Here is a 12528-nt window from a genome sequence, read left to right on the forward strand (position 1 = left end):
AAGTCCCACTGCTGGGCACAGGCCTCCAGGCCTCCTCTCAATCGCAAGTGGGCATGGGCTGTAGTCCCCACGCTGGCTCAATGCGGATTGAGGACTTCACATACACCTTTTGAATTTCTTCGCAGATGTATGCAGGTTTCCTCACGATGGTGAACAAAATAATAGTATAAAAACAAAAATGATATGTCATTTTCATGGTACGTAATAATATGCTGTATATAATCATACTCAAATTGTAATTTACCCTCTCAAAGGCATAAAAAAGTAACTCATAATACAGACAACAGCACAAGTAGGTAAATGCAATGCTGACTTTAATACAACATAGAAGTAGCATCCTATATAAGTGGTATACGCGTGCCTCCGTGAGGGACAAAACATACGCAAAGCGACAATATTAAAAACACGTTTAAACATTCCTAACAACATACCAAAAACAATCTACGTAATTCGGTCGGGTTATTTGTTGCCCACCATAAACCATACTAAATTTTTGGTGGGGAACAAACAAAAAGTGAGACTGTGACAAGGACAAGCAATAATACCGCTTTCTCTGCTACTCCTACTGAAAGTTCCATAAAGTGCATCTCGTTCGGTCGTTTGGCCCCTCCCCCCCATGTCCTCTCTGCTTCACAAGCAGCAACACTAACTGTAGGTACATCGGTGGACCTTATTACAATAGGCATAAGGTCCACCTATGTACAGTTCATAGCGTGGGCGATGGTATTACCTGCACTTTACCAGCCACTCATTCTTCGATCTTAGACCTTATGACTTTGTAATAAGACTCAATATTGCTTGTTAACAGGATAACAGGTTAGCTGAAGTCCTACCGCGAACACCGAAGTTCACAATTTATTCTCTGTCTCCCTAATTACGCCTTAATTGGAGTAAAAGAGAAACATGCCGGCATATTGTGAACTTCTGTATTCGCGGTAGGCCCTCTCGTAAAACATTACTACACATACACAACACGTTAGTATATGACAATCCTCCGACACGAACGCTCGTGTGTGCGAGAAAATAAATAATAAAAATATAAACAAAATTATACACAAACATTACAAAAAGTAGTGAAAAAAGTTAAAGAAAAACTATTGAAAAACTATTGTGTTTTTGTGATACTGTGTTTTAAGTGAATCATTAATCGTAAGTGTGTTATTTTTAATACTTTGTCGATTTATGGTATATAAGGTAAGGTGGGGTCAGACTAACATGGTTTATTTTGTTCGGGGCAAAACAAACAGTATGAGGATTCCATACCAGTGATAGTCTTACCCCGATGATAATCTTACCCCTACCCCTTATTTTTCTGATTTATCACAACTGACGCATTTTTTCTGTTATAACAAGGAAAAACGCAATTTTCTGTAATTTCCTTGGACACGTTACAGAGTAAATTTAAAATACCGAAAATCCATATAACAATATGGTTTATCGACGTGATAAAATAACTGTCACTTTTTAACACCGCGTGATAGAAAGTGACAGACACCGTTTTATCACGCTGTCACGTAGACAAAAACGACCATCATATCAGTGCAGTACTATAACCAGGCGTGGCTCACTCCGCGATTTCGTCGCTTTGCTACAGGTAGCTAAAAGTACATCCGTTCGGCCCCAATTTTGGGGTTTGCCATAAGCCGCGCGTGGCGCTGTCGCCACCTAGCGGCCATATCTGTGCTGATCGTAACAGACGCGTTTTGTTAGAGAGTGAGTCTTCTTGTACTTAGTACTATTATTTATTCTGTGCTATAACTATGGTCCCCAAGTCCGTAACTGGTAGTATAAATTTGCAAATAATTGACACCTAACCATTTGACCAAAAACAAAAATATATGTACCTATTCAAGGGTTATACATGTCTATGCTTATGTTTAGGGTTCTATTCTAACCTGCTGAAGCCTCAAACAGAGACAAATGTTATTTTTCCTGTTTTTTTTTTATATCTGTACAAAAAAGTGTTTAACTACTACTACTACTACAAGAGGATCAAGAATAATCCTATTGAAATATAACATGCCAAATATGAAATATCCATTTTACAATTTTCATCATCATCGTCATATCAGCCAGAGGACGTCCACTGCTGGACATAAACGTCCCCCATAGAGTGCTACAATGACCGGTCTTGCGCCACCCGCATCCAGCGGACTCCCGCGACCTTTACCAGGTCGTCTGCCGTATTCGAACTTCAAGATATTCACAAGAGACGACACGTACTAGATCCATTCTAGATACGTTATAGTTTAGATATCAACTATGTAGTTCACTTTTGCAGCGCAATTCGGGCAACCAATGTCACTTTTACGTTAGATAGAGTAAGATATCTATTAGATATGAATTGGATCTCTAAGTCATATCCTGTGGAAATCGTTCAAGAGTATCTCCAGAACGCGCACCCAACAACAACAAAGGTTAGATCTTAAACATATCGTTATCGTAACTTGGTGATGTCTAAAAGATGTCTAATAGATGTCTATTTCAAAATCCGAATCGGGCCCCGTCAGTCCACCAATGTTTTCCAATTTTACTGCTAAATAAGGACTCAATTTCTTATCTGAATCTCCTAAAAAACATACAAATACTGTAACGATATAAATTCACTAATATTGGTTCTACCGTTCAAAATCTTGAACCTACATAATATAGGGAGGGTTAAACAAATAACTCTCCTTTTTTGCCGCAATCGGGTAAAAACCAACATACTGCCCTATTCGAACTTTAAGATACGTAGATCTAGAAACGATATGGATTAGACATGTCAATGTCAAAAGTGAAATTTTTGTTTGAAGAAACGTCACATTTGACACTGACATATCTAATCCATATCGTTTCTAGATCTATTAGCTGACGTATCTTAAAGCACAGAATAAATAATAGTACTACCGTACAGAAAGGAAACTTCCTACAAAACCGAAGTTTGACAGCGGTTCAGGGTCGAATCATGCTATCCCTTCCTAATATATGGCACTATCCCTTTCGGCTATTTAGGGTTGTCAAAATTCAAGTGATTATCTTATCTGTGGTCGTGTACGCCAAAGGAAGTCAAGTGGTGCCAACCCTAATAATTGCTCGGAGCAATGCTGAGCCGAGCGGAGCCGAGTTTGGCCGATCTCAGGAGTTTCGCACCCCTGCTTAAAGTTCGAATAGGGCCGATATTCGAACCACTAATATACTTTATCCCCACCCACTTATCCAAAGTGGCCCTGACCTGGAAGATGCCCGGCAAACGGAAACATGGTCGCCCTAAATCGACTTGGCGCCGTTCTGTGGAGCCAGAGCTGGGTGTATTGGGGATGGGGTGGGAGGAGGCCCAAGCTGCCCAGGACCGGAGTCAGTGGAAGAAAAAGATTCGAGCCCTACACCCCAGCAGGGGGTAACAGGATGGAAAGAAGAAGAGAATATACTTTATATATATAACACAAAACAAGATATCACAACACGCAAATGACGCGATTAAGCAAGAATTTTCAAGTTATTACGTACCATTGTTGTTTATAACGTGACATCAATTAAATAACAATTAGACATTGTGTTTGTAAAAAAATAATTGTATCCACGTTTTCTCAGTCGCATAGGCTGTTTTAGGTTTAAGTGTCAGTGGCTGGTATTTTTCCAAATTGCACATATTTTCTGAGCGTGAGCATAGAATAAATAATAGGTACAGAAGACTCACTCTCTAACAAAACGCGTGTTACGATCAGGACAGTAATGGCCGCTAGGCGGCGACAGCGCCACGCGGGGCTTATGGTTATAGCCACCAAAATTGGTGTGGAACGGATGTATTGTACCTACCTGTAGCAAAGCGACGAAATCGCGAAGTGAGCTCTCATTGGTTAAATGTGGTTGAATGTTGAATCAAGCAGTGACAGTGACAACCACACGAAGATTCCGAGATTCGAAACACGTTGGGTTTTAAAACCACTACAAAAGTAGCCATTACTCGGAACTGCATGTGCCGCTGATATAAATAGCGTTGATTCTGCGCTAGAAACGATGCATTCGGAGCTAAAATGAATGAATGACCCCTATTTGCAAATAGGGGTTATTTTAGCTCCGAATGCATCGTTTCTAGCGCAGAATCCGAGTAATGGCTACTTTCGTCTATACGCTGATATAAAAACCATTCATATAGATATAAGGTACATATAGTTACAGACATATAAGCCACCGCATCGTGACAATGACGTCGTTATATACATATATCTGGTTTTTGATATTATTAGATTTTTTAAAGATGTTCACCTTACGTTTCACATCAAAATATATCTTTACATGTGTAAAGGATCGGAATGGAATCTTTTTTTATTGGTGGATTTTGACAGCAGATTTCAAAAAAATGTCTCATCACGGTGCTGCCATCTAGTGAAAATCTCGATCGCGCAAACCTTCATTCGTGCTTTGCTCTTAATCTTAAGCTGCGTCACGGAATAAATAATAGTACATACTAGGTACAGAAGACTCACTCTAACAAAACGCGTCTGTTACGATCAGCACAGATATGGTCGCTAGGTGGCGACAGCGCCACGCGCGGCTTATAATATGGCTTTCCCCAAAATTGGGGCGGAACGGATGTATGTATTTAGCTACCTGTAGCAAAGCGACGAAATCGCGGAGTGAGCCACGCCTGGCTGCGTACAGATTGCGCGCACAATGGTACGCGTAGTCGGTTTCGCGTGTCCTGGAACACCATGTCTGTACTTGCAGTTGCAGCTACGCGTACAAGCGAACCGCCATAGTCGGGTTTTGGTATTACAATGTACGCGTGGACTGCGTAATATCCCGACTACGCGTAACACAGGAACGAACTGTCCTTAAGCCTCCTCCACACTCGTGCGTGAATCGCGGCGCGAAGCCGCGAACGCGAGTGTGGCGTCGATTTTCGCAGACAGCGAAATCGACTCCACACTCGCGTTCGCGGCTTCGCCCGCGATTCACGCGCATAGTCTGGAGGGGGCTTCACGTAGCTTCAACCAATAAAATGTGACGTTATCTATGAAAAGGGACCTTATTGTCGATGGCGCTTATGCCATTATTAGCGATGCTCCGAGATAAATACAATGCCGCGCGACGCTGTGCGGCGTAAGCGCCATCGACAATAAGGTCCCTTTTCATAGATAATGCCCTAAATTGATCTACTGAAGCCTACCAGAACCTCGAAAATCTCGCAAATTGACGGTCTTTGTTTTCAATTGTCTCTAGTAACAACCAAGTACCCGTAGTGTCCGCGGCAAGGTCAGTATCTCGTTATCTGTGTAAGCTCGTGGGCGGATGTCCGGTATGTTATACTTATGTATGATATTTATATGCAAAAAAGTATTTATTTATAGCTATTCTGATAAGTCAGTTATAATGCCGTCATTACAAACTGGAAATTCGAAGAACGGACATGTTATTATTAGAGGGCGGAGTACCGGTGGCAAATTTCACACAAAAGGTATGGAGTCGTTTTTATAATTATTATTTTAGGCTTGAATAATAAAATTATTCATTTACCTAATGTACTTAGTATGGTACCTACTCGTAAATTGGAAGTAAGTACTTAACACTATGCACTAAAATTCCGATAGAAGAAAGTTTTCTGGTAATAGATATAGTTAGGACTATTTTAAGGAAGAGAAACCGAAATGCGAAATAAACTCGAATTGGTTCTAGATAGAAACCCAGATGCTGACGAATTAAGGAATATGATTACAATGGAAAATTATAAACAAGTCCTTAAACATGCAACCATGACATCGGTAGATGTAGAGCGATCGTTTTCCACTCATAAATGGATCTTCAATAAATTAAGAAACCGATTCACTCCGAAAAACCAGGAACATGTGGCCATAGTCCAGTCATTTTATAACATGGATACGCACTTAAGTGTAGATTGTGAGGAGGACCTCGAACACATAATTCCAGTCCTCAATTGTAATTGAATGGTCTTGAAAATAATATATCGTTTGGCAGGTATAACTTCTTAGTCTAGTATTTAGTACCTAATGATAATGTTTTGATAAGAAAACATATTATTATGTATTATAGATATTAACAATATATTACATTATATTTGTATGCTCGTAAGATAATTTCTATAAGTTCCTAAAAAATATTATGCAAAATTAATCATTTATTCGTTATTTATTTAATCATAAGAATACTTAGGCGACTCCATACATTTAGTGTAAAATTTGCCACCGGTACTCCGCCCTCTAGTTATTATATATATGTCGGCGGCCGATCTTAAGATTAGGCATATCGTGAAATTCCTAGGCATATCGTGAAACGTGTAAATCTTTGACTCGTTCCCTGAGTCGACGGAGCCCTGCTACGCGGGGCTCCTATTTCTGGGCAGTTTGCCCTTCGGGCATCTGAAGCAACCTAACGAACCTATCCTACCTATATATTGGCTACCTATATAGAGTCCGCTCTATGTAAATAAATTTGTATGAAATGAAGTAATTTATGTAATTTTAAATGGCTATAATTACCTTATTCTTATTATAATGGAATCAATAAAAACGGACGAATTAAGGCTCAAATAAATCTTTTACGTTGCCATTTCAGAATCCCTAGTGTAGATTTTCATGTCATTGCGTGACGTGACGTACGCGTTTGCGTTAAGTCTCATTTTGTATGGTATTTAAAACCTCTAGCCGCCCAGACGTCAAACCTTGCCAAGCAAAATTAAATTTTATTTTGTCAACGCAAAGTTCAAATTAGAATGGAACAGGAGACCTTTTTATAGGTCTCTGGGCGGCTAGAAGTTAAACAGCGCACCAAGCGGGACGTTTTGGAATCACAAAATCCCCAAACGCGTACGTCACGCTATCGAATGGAATTTACAATAGGGGTACAGTTGAATGCACCCAAAGCAGTTATACGGGTGTTTGCATTTTCGCAAGGTAATATATATAGGTACTTTTATCAGCTTATTAATATGTACCCGGAATGGAGTTTCCGTAAGGCGCGAGTAGGGTCCAACCTGAAATATGCGGCAGATTCCTGCAGCTGACCTGTCTCCACACGTATTGGCTCGCCTTTCCTGTGGCATAAGACAGTGAAGCCGAGAGGGTAATGCAGGTGCTGGGCATCCCTGCGTTTCCTTAATTCCGTCCCAGGCGGTGTAATGTATGTTACACCATAAATCGTCTGCAATAGACGTAAAGGCCAATGAATATGTACATTGTAAAATCATCATCTTTCGCGCGTTACTAAAAGTATCACTACAGTGGCGCCACATCAATCGGATCAAGTGAAAACAGGACTCCTATTCGACAAGCGACGTTTGACGTATCGTGTTGATCTCCCGTTGATGTGGGAAAAATCATAAGTTCTCGAATACGTACAATGTCAAAATTTGACATTAACAATCCACAGTTAGGGTGACAAGCAAACCAAACCGAACCACCCTTAGTTTAGAGTTGAGTTTTGGTTGTATCAAATGATATTATCCACAGTTGATGGAATCAACACTCCGTATGCAATAAAATCAACTGTTGATTTGACGTGGATGCGAAATCTGACAGTTGTACATGTCGAATTTGGCCGCAGGGCAAGTGATTGTCGTATCTGTTACGAAGTAACTATACCTCGTTTTTTTTAGCATTAGAAAAAAGGTAAACAATCTTGATGTGTCTTTTAATTGAAAAACACATTTTAAAAATAAGTTACGGCAAATATGTAACAATTATGAATCTAATACGATCATTTCCCATATAACCATTCCAGTCGCAGAATCATCAAAGTGGTAACTAAATGTCAGATGTGTCGTAACAGAGTCCACACAATGTGTCTAGAATTGTTTCGAAACAAAGTGTCGTCGCCGTGTGTACACTTTTCCGTAACAAGGTGTCGACACATTTGTGTGCACTTTGCGTGCGGTTTGCGACTAAATCTGACAGCAAATTTGTGACAGCAAATGTCAATATAAAATACCTCTTGAAAACCAAGGTTTGTCAAAGTACTATTAGTGTCTCGTGTGCTCGTAAGTAATTCTAGTAAGTCATCATGGGCGATGCAAATGATAATAATCGACCAAAACCATATAAACATCCAACACCCGTCAACCTTTTACGGAAAAGTTTTTAAAGAAATGCAATAAGCTACTTAGGTCAGCCAACGAATGCTCCAAAAAGTTGTAGAGGGAAATGCTCGGAACACAATTTTTGACTCTGTAACTTGGTTTGGACAAGTTAGGAGGTGAACATATCAAAAGTCCCCGGCCGTAGCCCTTGAGCGGGGGGAAGAGAGGGGGCTTTGAAGGTCCCATTTTTCGGTTTTTCGATTATATCTCGGAAACTATGCATCTTAGCGACATGGCCACTTATACAAAATGAAAGTTAATTTAATTTGTTACAAGTTTATTCAGTCAATTTTTCGATATGTTGAATAGTTTTTGAGATATCCGCTCTTGAAAGTTTATTTAGGGCTCTCAATTTTATCTTGATATATCTACATCGGTGAAGGTGCTAGGCCGTGTATGGTATCGTTTTCGTATAAATCTGGGTTGCTGAATCCATTTAGGGTATCACATTGACACCATTCCACAAAATTAAAAAAAATCTTTTTAGGGTTCCGTACCTCAAAAGCAAAAAACGGAATCCTTATAGGATCACTCGTGCGTCTGTATGTCTGTCCGTCTGAATACACAAAATAGTTCTTTACCTATAGATGACAGGAAAACCTATTAGAAATGTGTAGTCAAGCGCGAGTCGGACTTAATGTACGGAACCCTTAATACGCGAGTCCGGCTCGCACTTGGCCGGTTTTTTTTAAACTCCTCTTGACGCTTATCCGCTGAACCGATTTCGTTGAAATTTGGTATAGAAATAGTTTGCGTCCCGGAACAGGACATAGGATAGATCTTATAACCAAAATCATCTTTTGAAGGTGTGAAAAGTGGCGTGGAAATTTGTACGGGAAATCAATAACCGCTGAACCGATTTATATTAAATTTGGGATGGTCTACATCTTTGATTTAGTTAAAAATGATAAAAAAACATGACTTCAAACCTAAACTTAAACAGTATTAACTTCAAGAAGTCAATTCTGAATTCCCCCCTACACCTCATTTCACACCTTTAAAGGATGATTTTTGAGATAACTTATTATGTCCTGTCTCGGGACTCAAAATATATGTGTAAGTACTAAATTTAAATTAAAACTGTTCAGCAGTTTAAGCGTGAAGAGTAGTTTAAAAGAAAGTATTTTAATAAGTTTATATGTTTTTACTTTGGAATGGTGTCAATGTGATACCATAACTAAATTTGGTACTGCGAATTTATACGAAAACGATACCAATCACGGCCTCGTAGCTTTACTGTTGTAGAAGTCAAAATAAAATTGAGAGCCCTAAATTCTTATTACTTGGCCAACCTTGTGTAGAAGGAAAAGGAAAAATAAAAGTCTTCGGCAGGAATATAAGACACAAATATAATTTTTTTTTGCGTTACTATTTCAATCATCAAATATAAACATACCTTGATTATATTATATTATTCTAGTGAGATCCTCATAGATAAACAAAAACATTTACTTAAAAAATTACAAGGTCGAAATGTCACGGAACTTGTGAGAGTAATGTGAAAAATAAAAACTTTTATGACAAAAAAATCTGGACTCAATTTAAGAAGCATCCAATTGCGTCGAGGAATCATCTGTATTTTTGCTTGTTTCATTACCTCCTCGCTTCTTTTTTGTCCTTTGTATTCTGTAGCAATTTGTTAGATCTGAAAATAAACATAACTTGCGTCGTCACGGATGTTGATTTTTAGGTTTTAGGGAGTGCAGAATTCGAAAACGATGATCATTTTATAATCCAAGATGGCGGCTACGTATTTTGTCATAAAAGTCGTCATGAATATCGTTTTATAGGTTTTAGGAAGTGCCGATTTCGAAAATGATGACCAGTTTGGAATCCAAGATGTGTGCCGTGCACTTTGTCATAAAAGTCGTCATGGATATCGTTTTATAGGTTTTAGGGAGTGCAGAATTCGAAAATGATGACCATTTTGGATTCCAAGATGTCTGCCGTGCACTTTGTCATATAAGCCGTCATAGATGTTGATTTATAGGTGTTAGGAAGAGCAGATTTCGAAAATGATGACCATGACCAATAAAACGACATCCATGTCGACTTTTAACATAGTGCATGGCCGCCATCTTGGATTCCAAAATAGTTATTATTTTCGAAATCTGCGCTCCCTAAAACCTATTAAACGACAGCCATGACGACTTTTATGACATACTGCATGGCCGCCATTTTGGATTCCAAAATGGTCATCATTTTCGAAATCAGGGCCCCCTAAAACCTATAAAACGACACCCATGACAACTTTTATGACATAGTGCATGGCCGCCAATTTGGATTCCAAAATGGTCATCATTTACGAAATCAGGACCCCCTCAAACCTATAAAACGACACCCATGACAACTTTTATGACATAGTGCATGGCCGCCATTTTGGATTCCAAAATGGCCATCATTTTCGAAATCTGCGTCCCCTAAAACCTATAAAACGACATCCATGACGACTTTTATGACATAGTGCATGGCCGCCATTTTGGAATCCAAAATGGTCATCATTTTCTAAATCTGCGCCCCCCAAAACCTATAAAACGACACCCATGACGACTTTTATGACATAGTGCATGGTCGCCATTTTGGATTTCAAAATGGTCATCATTTTCTAAATCGGGTCCCCCTAAAACCTATAAAACGACATCCATGACGACTTTTATGACATAGTGCAAGGCCGCCATTTCGGAATCAAAAATGGTTATCATTTTCGAAATCTGCGCCCCCCAAAACCTATAAAACGACACCCATGACGACTTTAATGACATAGTGCATGGCCGCCATTCTGGATTCCAAAATGGTCATTATTTTCGAAACCGGGGCCCCCTAAAACCTATAAAACGACATCCATGACGACTTTTATGACATAGTGCATGGCCGCCAATTTGGATTCCAAAATGGTCATCATTTTCGAAATCAGGACCCCCTCAAACCTATAAAATGACACCCATGACAACTTTTATGACATAGTGCATGGCCGCCATTTTGGATTCCAAAATGGCCATCATTTTCGAAATCTCTTCTCTTCCTCTTCCTTGTCGTATCCTCATGGCTGAGGGACGTGACGAATGTGGACACTTTTCACCAGCGCTCTCCAAGCCACTCTGTCTTGGGCCCAGTGCATGCTAGCCTGCAATGTGGCGTTTGTCTCTGACGTTATTCTGTCCGCCCAACGCGTGGCCATACGTCCACCCCTACGCTTCCTTGCCATACGGCCAGTAATAAGGAGCTTTTCCAGGCTATCTGGCCCTGCCCTGCTCAGATGGCCGAAGAAACCAAGTACACGTTGGGAGCAAACAGTGGAGAGCCTCGTTGTAATGTTAAGTTCGTCGAAAATTGATGCATTTGTACGGCGTTCAGTCCATGAGATCCGGAGCATTCTCCGCTAGCACCACATCTCGAACGCATCTATCCTGCGACGGGTTTCGGTTTTGATGGTCCAGGTTTCGGACGCGTATAAGAAGATCGAGAAAACAAGGGTCCGCATTAGTCTGATCTTTGTTTTGCGGTTTATGCTTCTGTTATCCCATATTTTCTCGAGTCTTTTCACCGCAGCTTTGGCCATCTGTGCTCTTCTAACTACCTCTGGGCCGCATTCCCCATCGTCACTTATTTGAGATCCCAGGTACACAAACTTGTGAACCACCTCCAGATCGTGCAACTCGTATGTTCTCTGCGCTTTACCAGGGCGGTCAATAAACATCAACTTTGTCTTACTTCTGTTGATTTTAAGACCATACTCATTGCTGACGAGCTCAATCCTTCGCAGCAACAGTGCAAGTTCGTTTTCAGAGGCACCTATTATAGTCGTGTCATCTGCAAAACGGAGGTTACTGATTTTTTGGCCACCAACCTGGATACCCCCCTCCCAGCCTTCCAATACCCTTCTCATTATGTGTTCACCGATGAGATTGAACAGCTGCGGTGACAGGATACAACCTTGCCGCACTCCTCGTTCAGCTCTAAAGGGTTGTGACACAGTGTCCTCTATCCGCACTCTAGACTCGCTGCTCAAGTATAGGTTTTGCACAAGAAAGATTAGGTGCTGCGGTATCCCCATTTCGCCCATTACTCCGAACATTTTACCCCAGTTGATGCAATCAAAAGCCTTTGCGTAGTCAATCAAGCACATAGCCATAAAGACGTCGTGCCCTCTGCATTTCTCAATCAATTGCCTCACGTTGAGTATTTGCTCCCGAGTACCTCTACCCCTTACAAATCCTGCCTGCTCCCTGGGTATTTACCTGGCAATATAGTTCTCTAGCCGCTTGTTCAGGATTCGCAAGAAGACTTTGCTGGCATGTGATATGAGCGATATGGTGCGGTAATTTTCACATTTGCGCGTAGAACCTTTCTTGTGCAGGGGTACTACTGTGGATTCGGTCCAGTCCTCGGGCCATACGCCTGTTCTCCAGACCTTCTCGCAGATCTTGTGCATGATTTTCCGCCCTTCGACACCT

At 40.5% G+C, this 12528-nt stretch overlaps 1 protein-coding gene across 1 annotated transcript in view; it reads left to right on the plus strand.

The window, feature by feature from the left end:
* The first annotated feature begins 990 nt into the window (after window positions 1-990).
* Window positions 991-12528, plus strand: part of LOC134677484 (serine protease Hayan-like) — a 57999-nt gene continuing 46461 nt past the window's right edge. Inside the window, exon 1 of the mRNA XM_063535966.1 lies at window positions 991-1149. The gene's annotated coding sequence lies outside the window, so the exon portion shown is untranslated. The remainder of the gene's footprint in view (window positions 1150-12528) is intronic.

This window comes from Cydia fagiglandana, chromosome 26 (genome assembly GCF_963556715.1).
Source record: "Cydia fagiglandana chromosome 26, ilCydFagi1.1, whole genome shotgun sequence".
Lineage (NCBI taxonomy): Eukaryota > Metazoa > Arthropoda > Insecta > Lepidoptera > Tortricidae > Cydia > Cydia fagiglandana.